General features: G+C 42.4%; 1 protein-coding gene across 1 annotated transcript in view; it reads right to left on the bottom strand.

Moving 5' to 3' along the window:
* The window catches only part of ITFG1 (integrin alpha FG-GAP repeat containing 1), a 183650-nt gene that overhangs the window by 98205 nt on the left and 71001 nt on the right, over window positions 1-14444 (bottom strand). The window lies entirely within an intron of this gene.

Below are 14444 nucleotides of genomic sequence, written 5' to 3'. Positions count from 1 at the left end.
CTAACATTGGCAGTCTTTAGGAAGAGCTTGAAGACCTGGCTGTTTCAGTGTGCCTTCCCAGAATAGGAAACTCCCAGCATCATGTCCCAAACGCACTTTACCAGAGATTTAAGATTGCCTGCACATTGCACCTACCCTAAAATCCTTACATTTCACCTGTCATGTCCAGCACTTTTAATTTATTCATTAGATTTGGCCTGGCCCTAGTTTTAAATGTGTAATGATGTATTGTTTTGATGTTTTACTGTTATTGCTTTAATGTTTATTGGTTTGCTTTATGAGTTTTATTGTTGTATTTGTTATGCTGTTGTTTTATTGAGGGCCTTGGCCTTTGTAAGCTGCACCGATTCCTTCGGGAGATGTTAGCGGGGTACAAATAAAGTTAATAAATAAATAATAAATGTTGTCCGTAGACACTTCCTAGGTCATGTGGCCAGCATGACTGCACGGAGCACAAGGCAGTATCTATTGATGTACTGACATTTGTATGTTTTTGAACTGCTAGGTCAGCGGAAGTTGGGCTAACAGCAGGAGCTGATTCCGCTCCCTGCATTCGGTCAGCAAATTCAGAAGCTCAGCGGTTTAACTCACTGCACTACCAGGGGGCCCAAAGATAAAGGTTTCCCCTGACATTAAGTCTACTCATATCCGACTCTGGACGGTGGTGCTCGTCTCCATTTCTAAGCCAAAGAGCTGTCCGTAAACACCTCCTAGGTCATGTGGCTAGCATGACTGAATGGAGTGCTGTTACCTTCCGACAAAAGTGGTACCTATTGATATACTCACATTTGCATGTTTTCAAACTGCTAGGTTGGCAAAGTTGGGCCTAACAACAGGAGGTCAATCCACTCCCTGGATTCAAACCGCCAACCTTTCAGTCAGTGAGTTCTGCAGCTCAGCGGTTTATCCTGCTGCATCACCATTGCTTAGCCTTAGACGAATGAATCATTGTGTAGCCTTGGCCATCTACATTGTTCTATTGTATAGTTGGGCAACCTTAAAAGATACTGAAGCATTGAATGCTTGCCTTTCTGTCTGTTGGAATTCGCCGAGTCCACCAGGGGAGATAGGGTGAAATATAAAAAAAGTTATTATTATTATTATTATTATTATTATATACATTTAATAAATAAGAGTGAGCAGTGTTTCCATGGAGGACTGTTTCTACTCCTACTTCCATCTTGATTCTGTTTTGGAGAGAAAGTCCTAATATGTGTTGTGTCCATTGATCATGGTTGCTATTCAGGCTGTTCTGCAGGCTGTATCTCCTTGGGATCTTAACTTTTGGAGATTCCCCGAAACATGACAAAACCAGCCTCTTGGTACCCTATGGCCCCCACTTTGGCTTCACTCTTTGGAAGAACATTCCACCTGGGTTTCTGTTTCTGGGTGTATCTGTTGTTCTCACAGTTTTTATTTTGTGTGAGTGAGAATAAAAAGGAAACTGCAGCAATCTTCCTGATAGCTTCACGTGAAGAATGGCATTCCCCATAGAACTCACTGTTGGTTTTCAGTATGTTTAGCTTAAGCATTTCTAAGCAGCACTTTCAGCCAAACGGCACCCAGGTCTATAACAAATAAACCCCAGAAGTCATTTGAAGAACGCAAATGGGACAACTAAGTCGAGACGGCACCGCAAACTGTATCATCAAGCACAAAACGTGTTTGAACGAGAACATGTAGCAAGGAGGTAATCCAAGGATGCACAGTTTGCAAAGCGGATGCCATGAAAGAACGCATCCTCCTTGGTCTCATTTAAGTGGAAGGGTAATCACAAAACAGGACATCTCTTGTTAAGCTAAAGATGGACAATATGTGTGCCTCTAATGCAGCGTTACTCAACCTGGGGTCTGGACCCTGAGGCTCCAAGCAAGGAGGGGAGCGCAGGCATGTTTAGGTGCATGGCAGTGTGTGGCGCATGTGTGAGTGAGGGAGAGCATGTGAGGCTAGAGAGGGGCTAACGAGTCCCTTCAAGGCATGGGGTTCTGTGTGGGAAGTTTGACATTGGTGGTGTTTAGAATATTGTTTGATATAAATCCCAGCAATTACAACTCCCAAGTGTCAAGGTCTATTTCCCCCAAATTCCACCAGTGTTCACATTTGGGAATATTGAGTATTCGTGCCAAGTTTGGTCCAGATCTATCATTGTCTGAGTCCACAGTGCTCTCTGCATGTAGATTGAACTACAACTCCAAAACCCAAGGTCAATGCCCACCAAACCTTTCCAGTATTTGTGTTGGTCATGGGAGTTCTTTCTGCCAAGTTTGGTTCAATTCCATCATTGGTGGAATTCAGAATGCTCTTTGATTGTAGGTGACCTATAAATCCTAGCAACTGCAACTTCCAAATAACAAAATAAACCCCTCCTGTTGTAGTAGAGCCTGTGAGTAACGTTACAAACAGTAGTATGGGTGCCAGAAGTGGGAAAAGGGTTACTCAGGAGCAGGAATCTGATGACGAGCAGCAGAGAAAGAGGATCCGGGACATATTTACAGCACCTGCAGATGAGGAGTCATTTGAGGGATTCTTTGGGGATGATGGGACAATGAGTGAAGGAGAAGAAGGAGACACCATGGATTGGACTAAGATAAGAGAAGTGCAAGCTATTTGTGAGGAGTCAACAAGTAGTGATGCATTTATGGGGTTCTCTGGGGGTGAAGACTGGCAATCAGGGCATCCAAGTGAGTCTTGGGGGGACCTAAGTCTTGACAGGAGATGGAAGAATTGGAGGGAAGGACAAGGGAGTTCACGTGAAGAGCTGGGAGCAGCTGCGGAGGATAATGATGGGGCGATGGTCAGTTCATCTTCTGATGATGATTTGTAAATAAAAGTGGGTTCAGGGGTGATGGGTCCTTGCAGAAGGCAAGGTGTTGATGAGCGTTCGTGTGTTGGATGCTGTGTATTGAAAAAGATTCCTGTAGACTTGTTGTCGGTTGTTTCATGTTCGGCGTTGGTTTATGATCTACACTTTGGACCTCCTGATTGTTTGCGTGTTATTGACCCGGATTGGCTTCTCGTGAATGTGGACTTCTCCCTTCCTGGACCTGGACCGGTTTGGCTATAGACGCTGTTTCTGCAAACACTGGAGCAGTGCTATTTCGGATTTCTCTCACTTCAACCCTGGACTTCGGCTGACGAGGCTTCTCTTTCTGCGGCCCCTCCTCTTTTTTGTTTGTTAACCAGTTGTGTACTGTGCTTTTTTGTTTTGCCTCAGAGCGCTTTGATTTTTATCGTATTAATCTGGATTATATTTCTGTTAACCTTTTTAGACCAGGCCAGGTTTGTTTCTTGAGTTTTGACCAGTGGCATCCTTTTTTCCTTTGTTTGATTAAACACTGTTTTGAAGCCACTTTCGAGTCTGGCCCTTTAAGGTTTCTGTGATTTCAATACCTCCAGTATTCAAATTTGGGCGTATTGGGTATTTGTGCCAAGTTCGGTCCAGTGAATGAAAATACATCCTGCATATCAGATATTAACATTACAATTCATAACAGTAGCAAAATTATAGTTATGAAGAAGCAACGAATATAATTTTATGTTTGGGGGTCACTACAACAAGAGGAACTGTACTAAGGAGTTGGAGCATCAGGAAGGTTGAGAACTACTGAGCTAGGTTGCTGCTGCCTGGCCAGTTCCATGACAACCTCAATAACCTTGGTTTTATGTTGCCAACTGTTAACTGCTGTCAATATATTTCCTCCCTAAAATGCCATGCTAAGTGTTTCATGTTCAGAGCCTCCCCTGCCAATTATCAGCTCAGATTTTACAAGAATTTATAAATATTTATAACCACCTTCGGCAGCTGATTTGCCGTTGGGGAGAAATATAATTTTATTTTTAAACAGCCACTCTTTTTCTTTTTTTGGAGGGAAAACATCTATGCCTGCACCCAAAAGGAAAAGTTTGATTCATGATTTTAAACTCAAAATTCTAATAAATTGAAAGGCCATAAAGAAATACAAAAGTGTTTGCATATCGGGGAAAAGAAAGATGGCAGACAGAAATGGAAGCCACTTTTCTGAATGCTTCGAGTTTGGACACTTGCCAGTTTGCCCAGATGTGCGCAGTTTAAAAATTCGGGGAAAGAAAAACATGTGCCAGCATGCATTAAATATGAATCTCCGAAGCATTAGTCACATATAATTATTTCTTTTGCTCCGATGCATCATTCTTTGTTTCTTAAAAGCTGTTTTGTTTTCTGTCCCTCATCCGAGTCTCGTAACACAACAAGGAATGTTCTATACTCTTCCTGTTTTCCTTCTTCTCTTCCTGCATTTTTAAAATGGATCAACATCCCAGAGAAATCATCTTCAATTAAGCAGCTGTGTACAATTATTCCTTAAAGTCAGCATGCTCTATCTACTTGGGGAGGAAAAAATATCATTTGGTTTCTTAAAAGCTTGTAACCTGAACTAAAAGTAAGGTATTCGTTAATAACTAATTTTAAGCAAACTTTGAAATCCCTCAGAATTGAGAAAAATATGTCTCATTTGGGAAAGTAAATATATCTTCCATGATTATAGAAATCAGCAAGCCCTTTCATTGGTTTTCGTATTAATACCCTTATTTATTTATTGTGCCAGGAGCAAGCCAAACAGTTGTATTGCCTTTTTAACATACAAACAAACAAAACACAAAGTTTGCAAGCTTGGTAGTTGATTAAATGTCCTTTGACCAGTATCTGGCCACTTGGAGTGCCTCTGGTGTTGCCGCAAGGAGGTCCTCCCTTGTGCATGTGGCAGGGCTCAGGTTGCATTGCAGCAGATGGTTTGTGGTTTGCTCTTCTCCACACTCGCATGTCGTGGATTCCACTTTGTGGCCCCATTTCTTGAGGTTGGCTCCGCATCTCGTGGTGCCAGAGTGCAGTCTGTTCAGCGCCTTCCAAGTTGTCCAGTCTTCTGTGTGCCCAGGGGGGAGTCTCTCATTTGATATCAGCCATTGGTTGAGGTTCTGGGTTTGAGCCTGCCACTTTTGGACTCTCGCTTGCTGAGGTGTTCCAGCGAGTGTCTCTGTAGATCTTAGAAAACTATTTCTTGATTTAAGTCGTTGACGTGCTGGCTGATACCCAAACAAGGGATGAGCTGGAATGTCACTGCCTCAGTCCTTTCACTATTGGCTGCTACTTCCCGGTGGATGTCAGGTAGTGCAATACTGGCTAAACAGTGTAATTTCTCCAGTGGTGTAGGGCACAGACACCCCATGATAATGCGGTATGTTGTATTAATTCCTTGATTTGTGTCTGGTCAATTCTGCTGCGTTTGGTGGTCCCTCTGTAGACTTGTCCACAGTTGCATGGTACACGGTAGACTCCTGCAGAAGTGAGAGGATCCCTTTTGTCCTTTGCTGAACGTAGCATTTATTGGATTTTCTTGGTGGGTTTGTAGATTGTTTGTATGTTGTGTTTCTTCATCAGCTTCCCTCTGCGGTCAGTGGTTCCCTTGATGTATGGCAAGAACACTTTTCCTCTGGGTGGGTCTTTGTCCTGACTCTCGTGGCTTCTTCTTGGTTGTCTTGCAGCTCTTCTGATGTCTGAGGTGGAGTCTCCATTGGCCTGGAGAGCCCAGTTGAGGTGGTTCAGTTCATCTTGGAGGAGATGGGCTTCGCAGATTATTTTTGCACGGTCTGCCAAGGCTTTAACGGTGCTTCTTTTTTGACTTGGGTGATGGTTGAAGTTTTTATGTAGATATCTATCTGTATGTGTGGGTTTTCTGTAAACACAGCGCCCAAACACGAATCAAGGAACATGAAAGGCAATGCAGACTACTCCAACCAGAGAAGTCAGCCATAGCAGATCACCTGATTTACCAACCTGGACACAGCATATTATTTGAGAACACAGAAATGCTGGACCACTCTCACAACCACCATGTCAGACTACACAAAGAAGCCATTGAAATCCACAAGCTTGTGGACAATTTCAACAGAAAGGAGGAAACCATGAAGATGAACCAAATCTGGCTACCAGTATTAAAAAACTCTAAAATTACAACAGCAAAACAACAGAGGGGAAACAATCTGGGACATCTAATCACCTCTCAACAAAAGATTGCTCCAGGCACTGCCAGGCGATCAAATGCTAATCAAGGTGGTCAGTTGAAACATTCACACCTAGCTCCAGCAGACAAGAGTCCTTTGTCCCACCCTGGTCTTTCCACAGATATATAAACCCATTTTCTTAGTTCCAACAGACCTCACTACCTCTGAGGATGCTTGCCATAGATGCAGGCGCAACGTCAGGAGAGAATGCCTCTAGAACATGGCCATATAGCCCGAAAAAACCTACAACAACCCAACAATAATAAAGTATACAATGTCAATAAAATGAAGTTAAAAGATCAGTTCTTTTGAACAGCAGGTCCTAGCATCCTCTTGTCAATGACCGTGCAGCCTAAGAGAAATCTAGGACTTGCAGTCCAAAAAAAGAATATTTATGGCCCTGTGTCTGAATATCTCTGCTAGCTCATCTTTGCTATTCTTCTCCACAGTAGACAACAACCTAGCAACAGTAAACGCAAGGTAATAGCTTTGTATTTCTCCATCAAAACTTCACTTAATCATCTAGGCAAGCCAGGATTTTTAATACTGATAGGAAAGTCATGTTTTCGTACCGTCAGCAACATTTCTTTTGCATTTAATAGAGCAATTCCATAACGTGAGAGGTTTTTCAGTTTCAATTTTCTTTCTTCTAAAATGCTTCAGGTGAGAATCCCTTCCAAACTCATTAGAAAGACACAAACAAATAAATTCCCAATACCTAAAATGACTGGCTTGACCATAAAGAATCATGAATGAGTGGCTATAGTTACACTTTCTGAATAGGGCAAGAAACACCACTGCTGAGTCTTTTCTAAAAATATGTTTTTAAAAATTGAGGTGTAGCATCTATCTTCTATATAAATAAAAATGTAATGTTTGTTTGTGGGATTAACATAACTCAAAAACCAGTGGACGAATTGCCGCCAAATTTGGCCACAAGACACCTACTAACCCAAGGAGTGACCATCACTCCAAAAATTGATTATGACATTTGGGAGTTGTAGTTGCTGGGATTTATAGTTTACTTACAATCAAAGAGTTTACCTCTCCGAACGTATTCTCCCCTACGAACCATCAAGATTACTAAGATCATCTGGAGGAGTCCTGCTCTCGGTCCCACCGGCCTCACAAGCGCGGCTGGTGGGGACGAGGGACAGGGCCTTCTCGGTGGTGGCCCCACGACTTTGGAACTCTCTCCCGCCAGAGGTCAGAACCACCCCAACAATCCTGACCTTCAGGAAACAGGTGAAGTCGTGGTTATGGAGACAGGCTTTCGAAGAATGAGACAACGATCTGGATGGAAGACGGTGTATATTCGATATGCGAGTTTAGCATGACGATTGATCACTGTAGTTTTAAATATATGTGCTTTTTAAATGTTTTATTGTAATGTGTACTTTGATATTTTACCGATTGTATGTGTTATTATGGTTGGAAACCGGGCTGAGTCCCTCTTATGAGGTGAGAAGCTCGGTATATAAAACTTTGAAATAAATAAATAAAAGAGCATTCTGAACTCCACCAATGATGGAATTGAACCAAATGTGGCACACAGGGCTCCCATGACAAACAGAAAACAATAAAAGGGTTTGGTGGGCATTGGCCTTGTGTTTGAGAGTTGTAGTACACCTACATCCAGAGAGCACTGTGGACTCAAACAGTGATGGATCAGAACCAAATTTGGCATGAATATTCCATATGCCCAAATATGAACTCAGATAGTGTTCAGGGGAGATAGACCCTGACATTTGGGAGTTGTAGTTACTGGGATTTATAGTTCACTTACAATCAAAGAGCATGCTGAACCCCACCAACGACAGAACTGGGCCAAACTTCCCACACAGAACCCCCATACTTAAGGCCATCCAGTCCAACTCCCTTCACCAGGGTAAGAAAATATAATCAAAGCCCTCCTGACAAAGAGCCATCCAGCCATAGATATAGATAGATATGATTCACACACAGATATAGTATCATAGATGTGAAAGGGACCCCTCAAGAAGGTCAATTATATGTTGCATGTTCCAGAGTAGGCAAACCAGACAATCTCTACATCAACACTGACAAAGAAACAGCAAGAAATACTGTTTACCCACAAGGAGAAAGACCTTACATATATTAGAAAGCCTGGAAACAAAACAAGACAAGCTTTTACCCAAATGCACGCCACTAACAGAGATTTGGAAAATAAACCCCGATCTGTCACAGAGTGCCGTTTTATGATGCTTGGATGAAAATAACATTATACAGTCCAGAAAGCACCACAACAACTAGGAGTTGGTTCATTATCCCTTCCTCCCCAATCTCTGTCTAACCAAAGCTTCCACATACATTACTCAAAATAATAATGACAACATTTAATTGATTTGAATTTGGACTGCCTTCTATTCCGGACCTAGCTGAGAGTTGATCATAGATCAATTACGAAGCTTTCAGCAGCAACCTTTTAATCGGCCAGCCACGTTCCTTCCAATAAGCGATGATGAAGTCAATGAGAAGAATCAAGCTGACATCGAAGTGAAGTCCAGCAATTTGTGAGAAGACAGCTTCAGTGAATTAAAGCTGGCAGAACAAATCAACAACTAGCGCAGGAAGATGCCAGATTTACTGATAAGCTGCGGCCTCTTGTAGTTTTGACAAGCTTCAAGTATTACGTTTAAAGAAAATGCTATTTACTTTGTAAGGAATGATCCCAATGTTCATTTAATACTGTCTTTGAAACAGAAAGATCCCAGTTCAGAGAAACTGCAAAATGTGTTAAGGAGTCAGGATTAGCGAGGATAGCAAGAATTAAATAGTGGATTCAGAGGTGGAAAACAAAACGTACGTGGAGAGGCCAATGTCAAATTACACGGAATAACATTTTATAGCATCACTAGCAGTCCCCTGCCACACATTGCTGTGGCCCAGTCTGTGTATATGTGTTTTGTGTGTGTATATATGTGTGTTTGCATATATATATAAATATGCTCACATGCAGATGTGAGTAGATCAATAGGTACCGCTCCAGCGGGAAGGTAACGACGCTCCATGCAGTCATGCCGGCCACATGACCTTGGAGGTGTCTATGGACAACGCTGGCTCTTCGGCTTAGAAATGGAGATGAGCACCACACCCCAGAGTCGGACACGACTGGACTTAATGTCAGGGGAAAACCTTTACCTTTACTTATATATGTGTGTATATATATTTGTGTATTAATGTGTTTATATGTGTATATGCATATTGTGTATATGTGTGTGCTTGTCTATTTGCCTATTTGTGTGTATATATGGATGTTTATATGTATATATGTATATTTGTGTGTGCATGTGTATATGTATATATGTATGCATATTATGTGTGTGAACATGTGTATATTTGTGTGTGCTTGTGCATATATATACATATGTGTATATGTATATGCGTGTGCAAGTATATATGTGTATATATGTATGTGTGCATGTATGTGTGCATGTGTATATGTATATTTGTGTGTGCATGTGTATATATATATGTATGTGTGTGTACATGTGTATATTTGTGTGTGCTTGTGCATATATAAACACGTGTGTGTATGAATGTGTGTATGGATGAGTGTATGTATATATGGCGTGTCTTTTGGGGTTTTAAGTCTGTGCTGCTGGGGGTGTGTGTGTTTTTAGGGGTGATGGACACTCGTTGGACTGTTAGGTGTATTGCGTCCAAATTTCGTGTCAATTCGACCAGTGGTTTCTGAGTTATGTTAATCCCACAAACGAACATTACATTTTTATTTATATAGATGTGGTGGCTTGCAATACAATCTTGTTAATGAATTGCAACTTTGCCCGGCCAAATGGTCAGCCAAATGGGCATGCACATTGCAATAAGCATGAATGCCAGTTCACAACTGTGAAGTATGTAAAATGTGCATAACAGAATCATAAGAGACCACAAGGATCATCCAGTTCCACTCCATTTTGGCATGCAGGAAGGCACAATCCCATCTTGATGGTAAGAGCAGCTCAGCAAGGGAACCAAATATCTGGAGCAGTGGTTCGAACCTTTTGTTCTGGGACTTCAAGTCCCAGAAGCCCCAGCCAGCATGGATAATTGTCAAGAATTCTGAGAGGTCAAATCCAAAATATTTGGTGGAACAAAGGCTGAGAACCACTGACCTAGAGAGAAGGTGAGGCTGGATAGCTATCTGCTGGGATGCTCTAGCTGGAGTTCCTGCCCTGAGCAGAATAATAGCCCAATTCTATGATTCTAATTCATTTTATGCAGAAATTATACTGTTTAGCCGGTACTGCACCACCTGACATCTGTTGGGAAGCAGGAGCCAGTAATGAAAGGACCAAGACATTGACATCTTCGGGCCATCCGCTGTTCGGATATCAGCCAGCATGCCAACGACTTAAAGCAAGAAACAGCTTCTTAAGGTCTAGAGCAGTGCTTCTTAACCTTCCTAATGCCGCGACCCCTTAATACAGTTCCTCATGTTGTGTTGACCCGCAACCATAACATTATTTTGTTGCTACTTCATAACTGTAATTTTCCTCCTGTTATGAATTGTAATGTAAACATCTTTATGCAGGATGTATTTTCATTCACTGGACCAAATTTGGCACAAATACACACTACAACCAAATTTGAATACTGGTGGAGTTGGGGGGGGGGGGTTGATTTTGTCATTTGGGATTTGTAGTTGCTGGGATTTATAGTTAACGTTCCTTCAAAGAGCATTCTGACCTCCATCAACGATAGAATTGAACCAAACATGGCACACAGAACTCCCATGACCAACAGAAAATACTGGAAGAGCTTGGTCGTCGTTGACCTTGAGTTCTCCTCTTTCTTTGTGAAACCCAACAAGACTAGCCAGGTTGAGAATTTGAGACATCCAGGAGGGGTTCGTGATCCTGAAGGTACTAGATCTCACCTTAGTACAATGTCCAATTCTGAGACAATTCAAGAAGGATATTGACAAGCTGGAACATGATGACCAAAATAGCCAAAGGTTTGGAAGCCAAGTCCTATGAGGAGTGACTTAGGGAGCTGGGTGTGTTTAGTTTGGAGAAGAGAAGGTCGAGAGGATGTCACATTGAGACATCTGCTGCCCTGGAGACTAGGATGTGGAACAGTGGCTTCAAACTACAAGAAAGGAGATCCCATCTGAACATTAGGAAGAACTTCCTGACTGTGAGAGCCGTTCAGCAGTGGAACTCTCTGCCCCTGAGTGTAGTGGAGACTCCTTCTTTGGAAGCTTTTAAAACAGAGGCTGGATGGCCATCTGTCAGGGGTGCTTTGAATGCAATTTTCCCGCTTCTTGGCAGAATGGGGTTGGACTGGATGGCCCATGAGGTCTCTTATTCTCATGGTAGATTCAGTCTCCAAAGCTGCAGTGACTGAGAAATGGCTTTTGAAACTCTTCTTTTATTTCGGATTACGTTTTGCTTGGGCCGCAGTAATCTACATTTATACAGCTTTTAAAAAGGGGGATTTGAAGGGATTTTCAAAGTATTAACAAGGTTTTTGAGGATTCTTTTGGTCCTTTAGAGACTAAACAGCAGCACAGCAAGCTGTGTGTGATGCTAGAGTGCTAGTTTTGGAAACTCTGGTCGCTGAAATGTGACAAAAACTGTTTGGGGGAAAGAAAATGATTTTGTTTTGATGAGCTCTGAAGCCTCAAATTACTGGAAGTGATGAAAGAACAGCTGGGCCTCTGTGTGGGACAGTTGTGCCCTGTTACCTGAATCACATGCGTCTAATTTGAGTGGCGACTGGGAATATGCCCAGGCTCAGCATTTCCTGTTTGCTTCCAGGTGCAGTCCTAATGCTGACCTTAATCTACCAAAACCTGCACATTTCTGGATGTGGCTATTTTCAAAGGTTCATCCTCCTGCTGTGCATCTTAAAAGGAACCGAAGATCAGCCTGATAGCTCTGGCAGCACATTTGATAATGCTCCTACTTATGGAGCACACTTCAAGCATCTCATACACATTATCTCCATAATCCTCACAACAGCGCCTTAAGACACACCAGTATTGTTATCTCCATGGTGCAGGTGTGAGGTTGGAACTGATAAAATAGGGTCACACAATGTGTTTATTGCTAAGTTTTGAATTACTAAGTCACAACTTTTACACAACAACATTACATCTTCAAGATGTGAGGAAGCTATCTATGGGTGTTGACTGGGAACAGTTTTGATTTGAAATTCTTGCTTTGGTGCTCAGTTGGCCTCTTGCAATATATCAAAATGTGTAGTCCCTTACATTGAAAATATGACTAAGCTTTAACCATATATAGCTCTGTGAGGACTGTTGTAAGAGACTAACATAAGACATGGAATCCACAAAGCTATCTTCTGAAACAGATTGGAAGATATAGCAGAACAGTATTCACATTTCCAATGCAGGCCATGGTGTGCTAGTGTCACGTTGCTAGGGTTCTGCCAATATTTAGGCAGAGATGAACCAAACAATCACCCAGTTTGTATCAAATGGTTTAATTAAAACAGAACTTACTTCCTGGCTGTTTTAATAGTCCAAAATATAAAACATAAAGATAGCACTCAACCACAGAATAAACAAAAACAACCAACACTTGTTGCAAGTTCAAGATAACTCAATACGTCCAGTGGCCAAATGCCGATAGTTCAATAAACAAAGTTCAGAGATCCAGAGTCTATACAGTAATCAAAAGCCAGTCCAAAGATTCAAGGTTCCAGGATTCCAAAGGTTCAGGAGACAGGTCAGGACACCAAAACCTGGGGGGAAACCAGCAGCATCTACCACCAAAATAAAACAAATACTTTTCTCCCGAAGATCAGTCCCACGGCTAGCTCCTTATATCCAGAAACACCCAGCGGCAACCCATCTCTTGCATGCCACCACCCTTAATTGCTTTCACCCATGAACTCTTACTTACAGATTACTCAACCCTTTAGAACTAAGACTTACATTAAACCTTCCATCACCAACTGCTAGGCCTACCTCCAACAACCACCATCAACTGCAGAACATGATACATGACAGCTAGATTGACCAGTGGTCAGACTAAATCCAGTATGCAAAAATACCTTTCCACTTGAGAAAAAATAACAATCTGATTGTGGATGCATAGTTCCAGATGATAGAATTGGGCCAAATGATAGAATTGGGCCAAACTTCCCACACAGCACCCCCATGACCAACAGAAAATACTGTGTTTTCTGATGGTCTTTGGAGACCCCTCCGACACCCCTTCATGACCCCCCCAGGGGTTCTGACCCCCAGGTTGAGAAACATTGCTTTAAATCTTCTTTAAGTTAACAGTCAAGAACTGGGTTGTGTATGCCTACTGTGATGAAACAGCCCATGATAAATAAAACATGCATCTGGTAAATATTTTGAATGCAATTACATAGAAATTCAATTTCTCATATATTGATACTGTCCAGCAGTTCCAGGCTATAATATTATTGCAAAATAATAAGCCAGATGTTTGTTAAGAGGGGACTCCAAGGGGGACGAAGTACCACGGGTCCGGACAATGCCGGTTTTTCGACAGGGGAGGGATGGCGAATGAGCAGAAATGTGTGCGACAGCTACCAGAAAATGCATCCACGGCATATCCATCAAAATGAAATGGGTCAACAATTGCTGGAGGGAAGAAGAGCCGCCTCGGGCAAAAAAGGAGCTGACAATTCACGCTGCACTCGCCACCAGGAACCAAACTCCCACATGAGGGGGGGAAAGGACTGCATCTATTCACCAGCCGTGATGTCAAAATAAAAGAAGAAGGCAATGTTGGAAATGCAGAACCCACATCCTTTCTTTCCACTGGACCTCCGGGAGGGACAGTTTCTCCATCTTTGAGTGGCCAGGAGAAAGACTGCTCAAAAAGGCATATTTTCAGTGGCATCATTAATTGCGCTGTCTTCCTATACAGATGCTCCCTATTTATTCACCTGGCTATGGATCAGAGTACAATCATAAATTGTTGAAACGTGGAATCATAGAATCCTAGAGTTGGAAGAGACCTCATGGGCCATCCAGTCCAACCCCATTCTGCCAAGAAGCAGGAATATTGCTTTCAAATCACCCCTGACAGATGGCCATCCAGCCTCTGTTTAAAAGCTTCCAAAGAAGGAGCCTCCACTACACTTGGGGGCAGAGAGTTCCACTGCTGAATGGCTCTCACAGTCAGGAAGTTCTTCCTCATGTTCAGATGGAATCTCCTTTCTTGTAGTTTGAAGTCTTTGTTCTATATCCTAGTCTCCAGGAAAGCAGAAAGCAAGCTTGCTCCCTCCTCCCTGTGGCTTCATCTCATGTATTTATACATGGCTATCATGTCTCCTCTTAGCCTTCTCTTCTTCAGGCTAAACATGCCCAGCTCTTTCAGCCACTCCTCATAGGGCTTGTTCTCCAGACCTTTGATCATTTTAGCCGCCCTCCTCTG

This window comes from Anolis sagrei, chromosome 8 (assembly GCF_037176765.1).
Source record: "Anolis sagrei isolate rAnoSag1 chromosome 8, rAnoSag1.mat, whole genome shotgun sequence".
Taxonomy (NCBI): domain Eukaryota; kingdom Metazoa; phylum Chordata; class Lepidosauria; order Squamata; family Dactyloidae; genus Anolis; species Anolis sagrei.
Note: the sequence above shows the minus strand (reverse complement) of the source record. Positions and strands in the feature narration are given on the sequence as shown.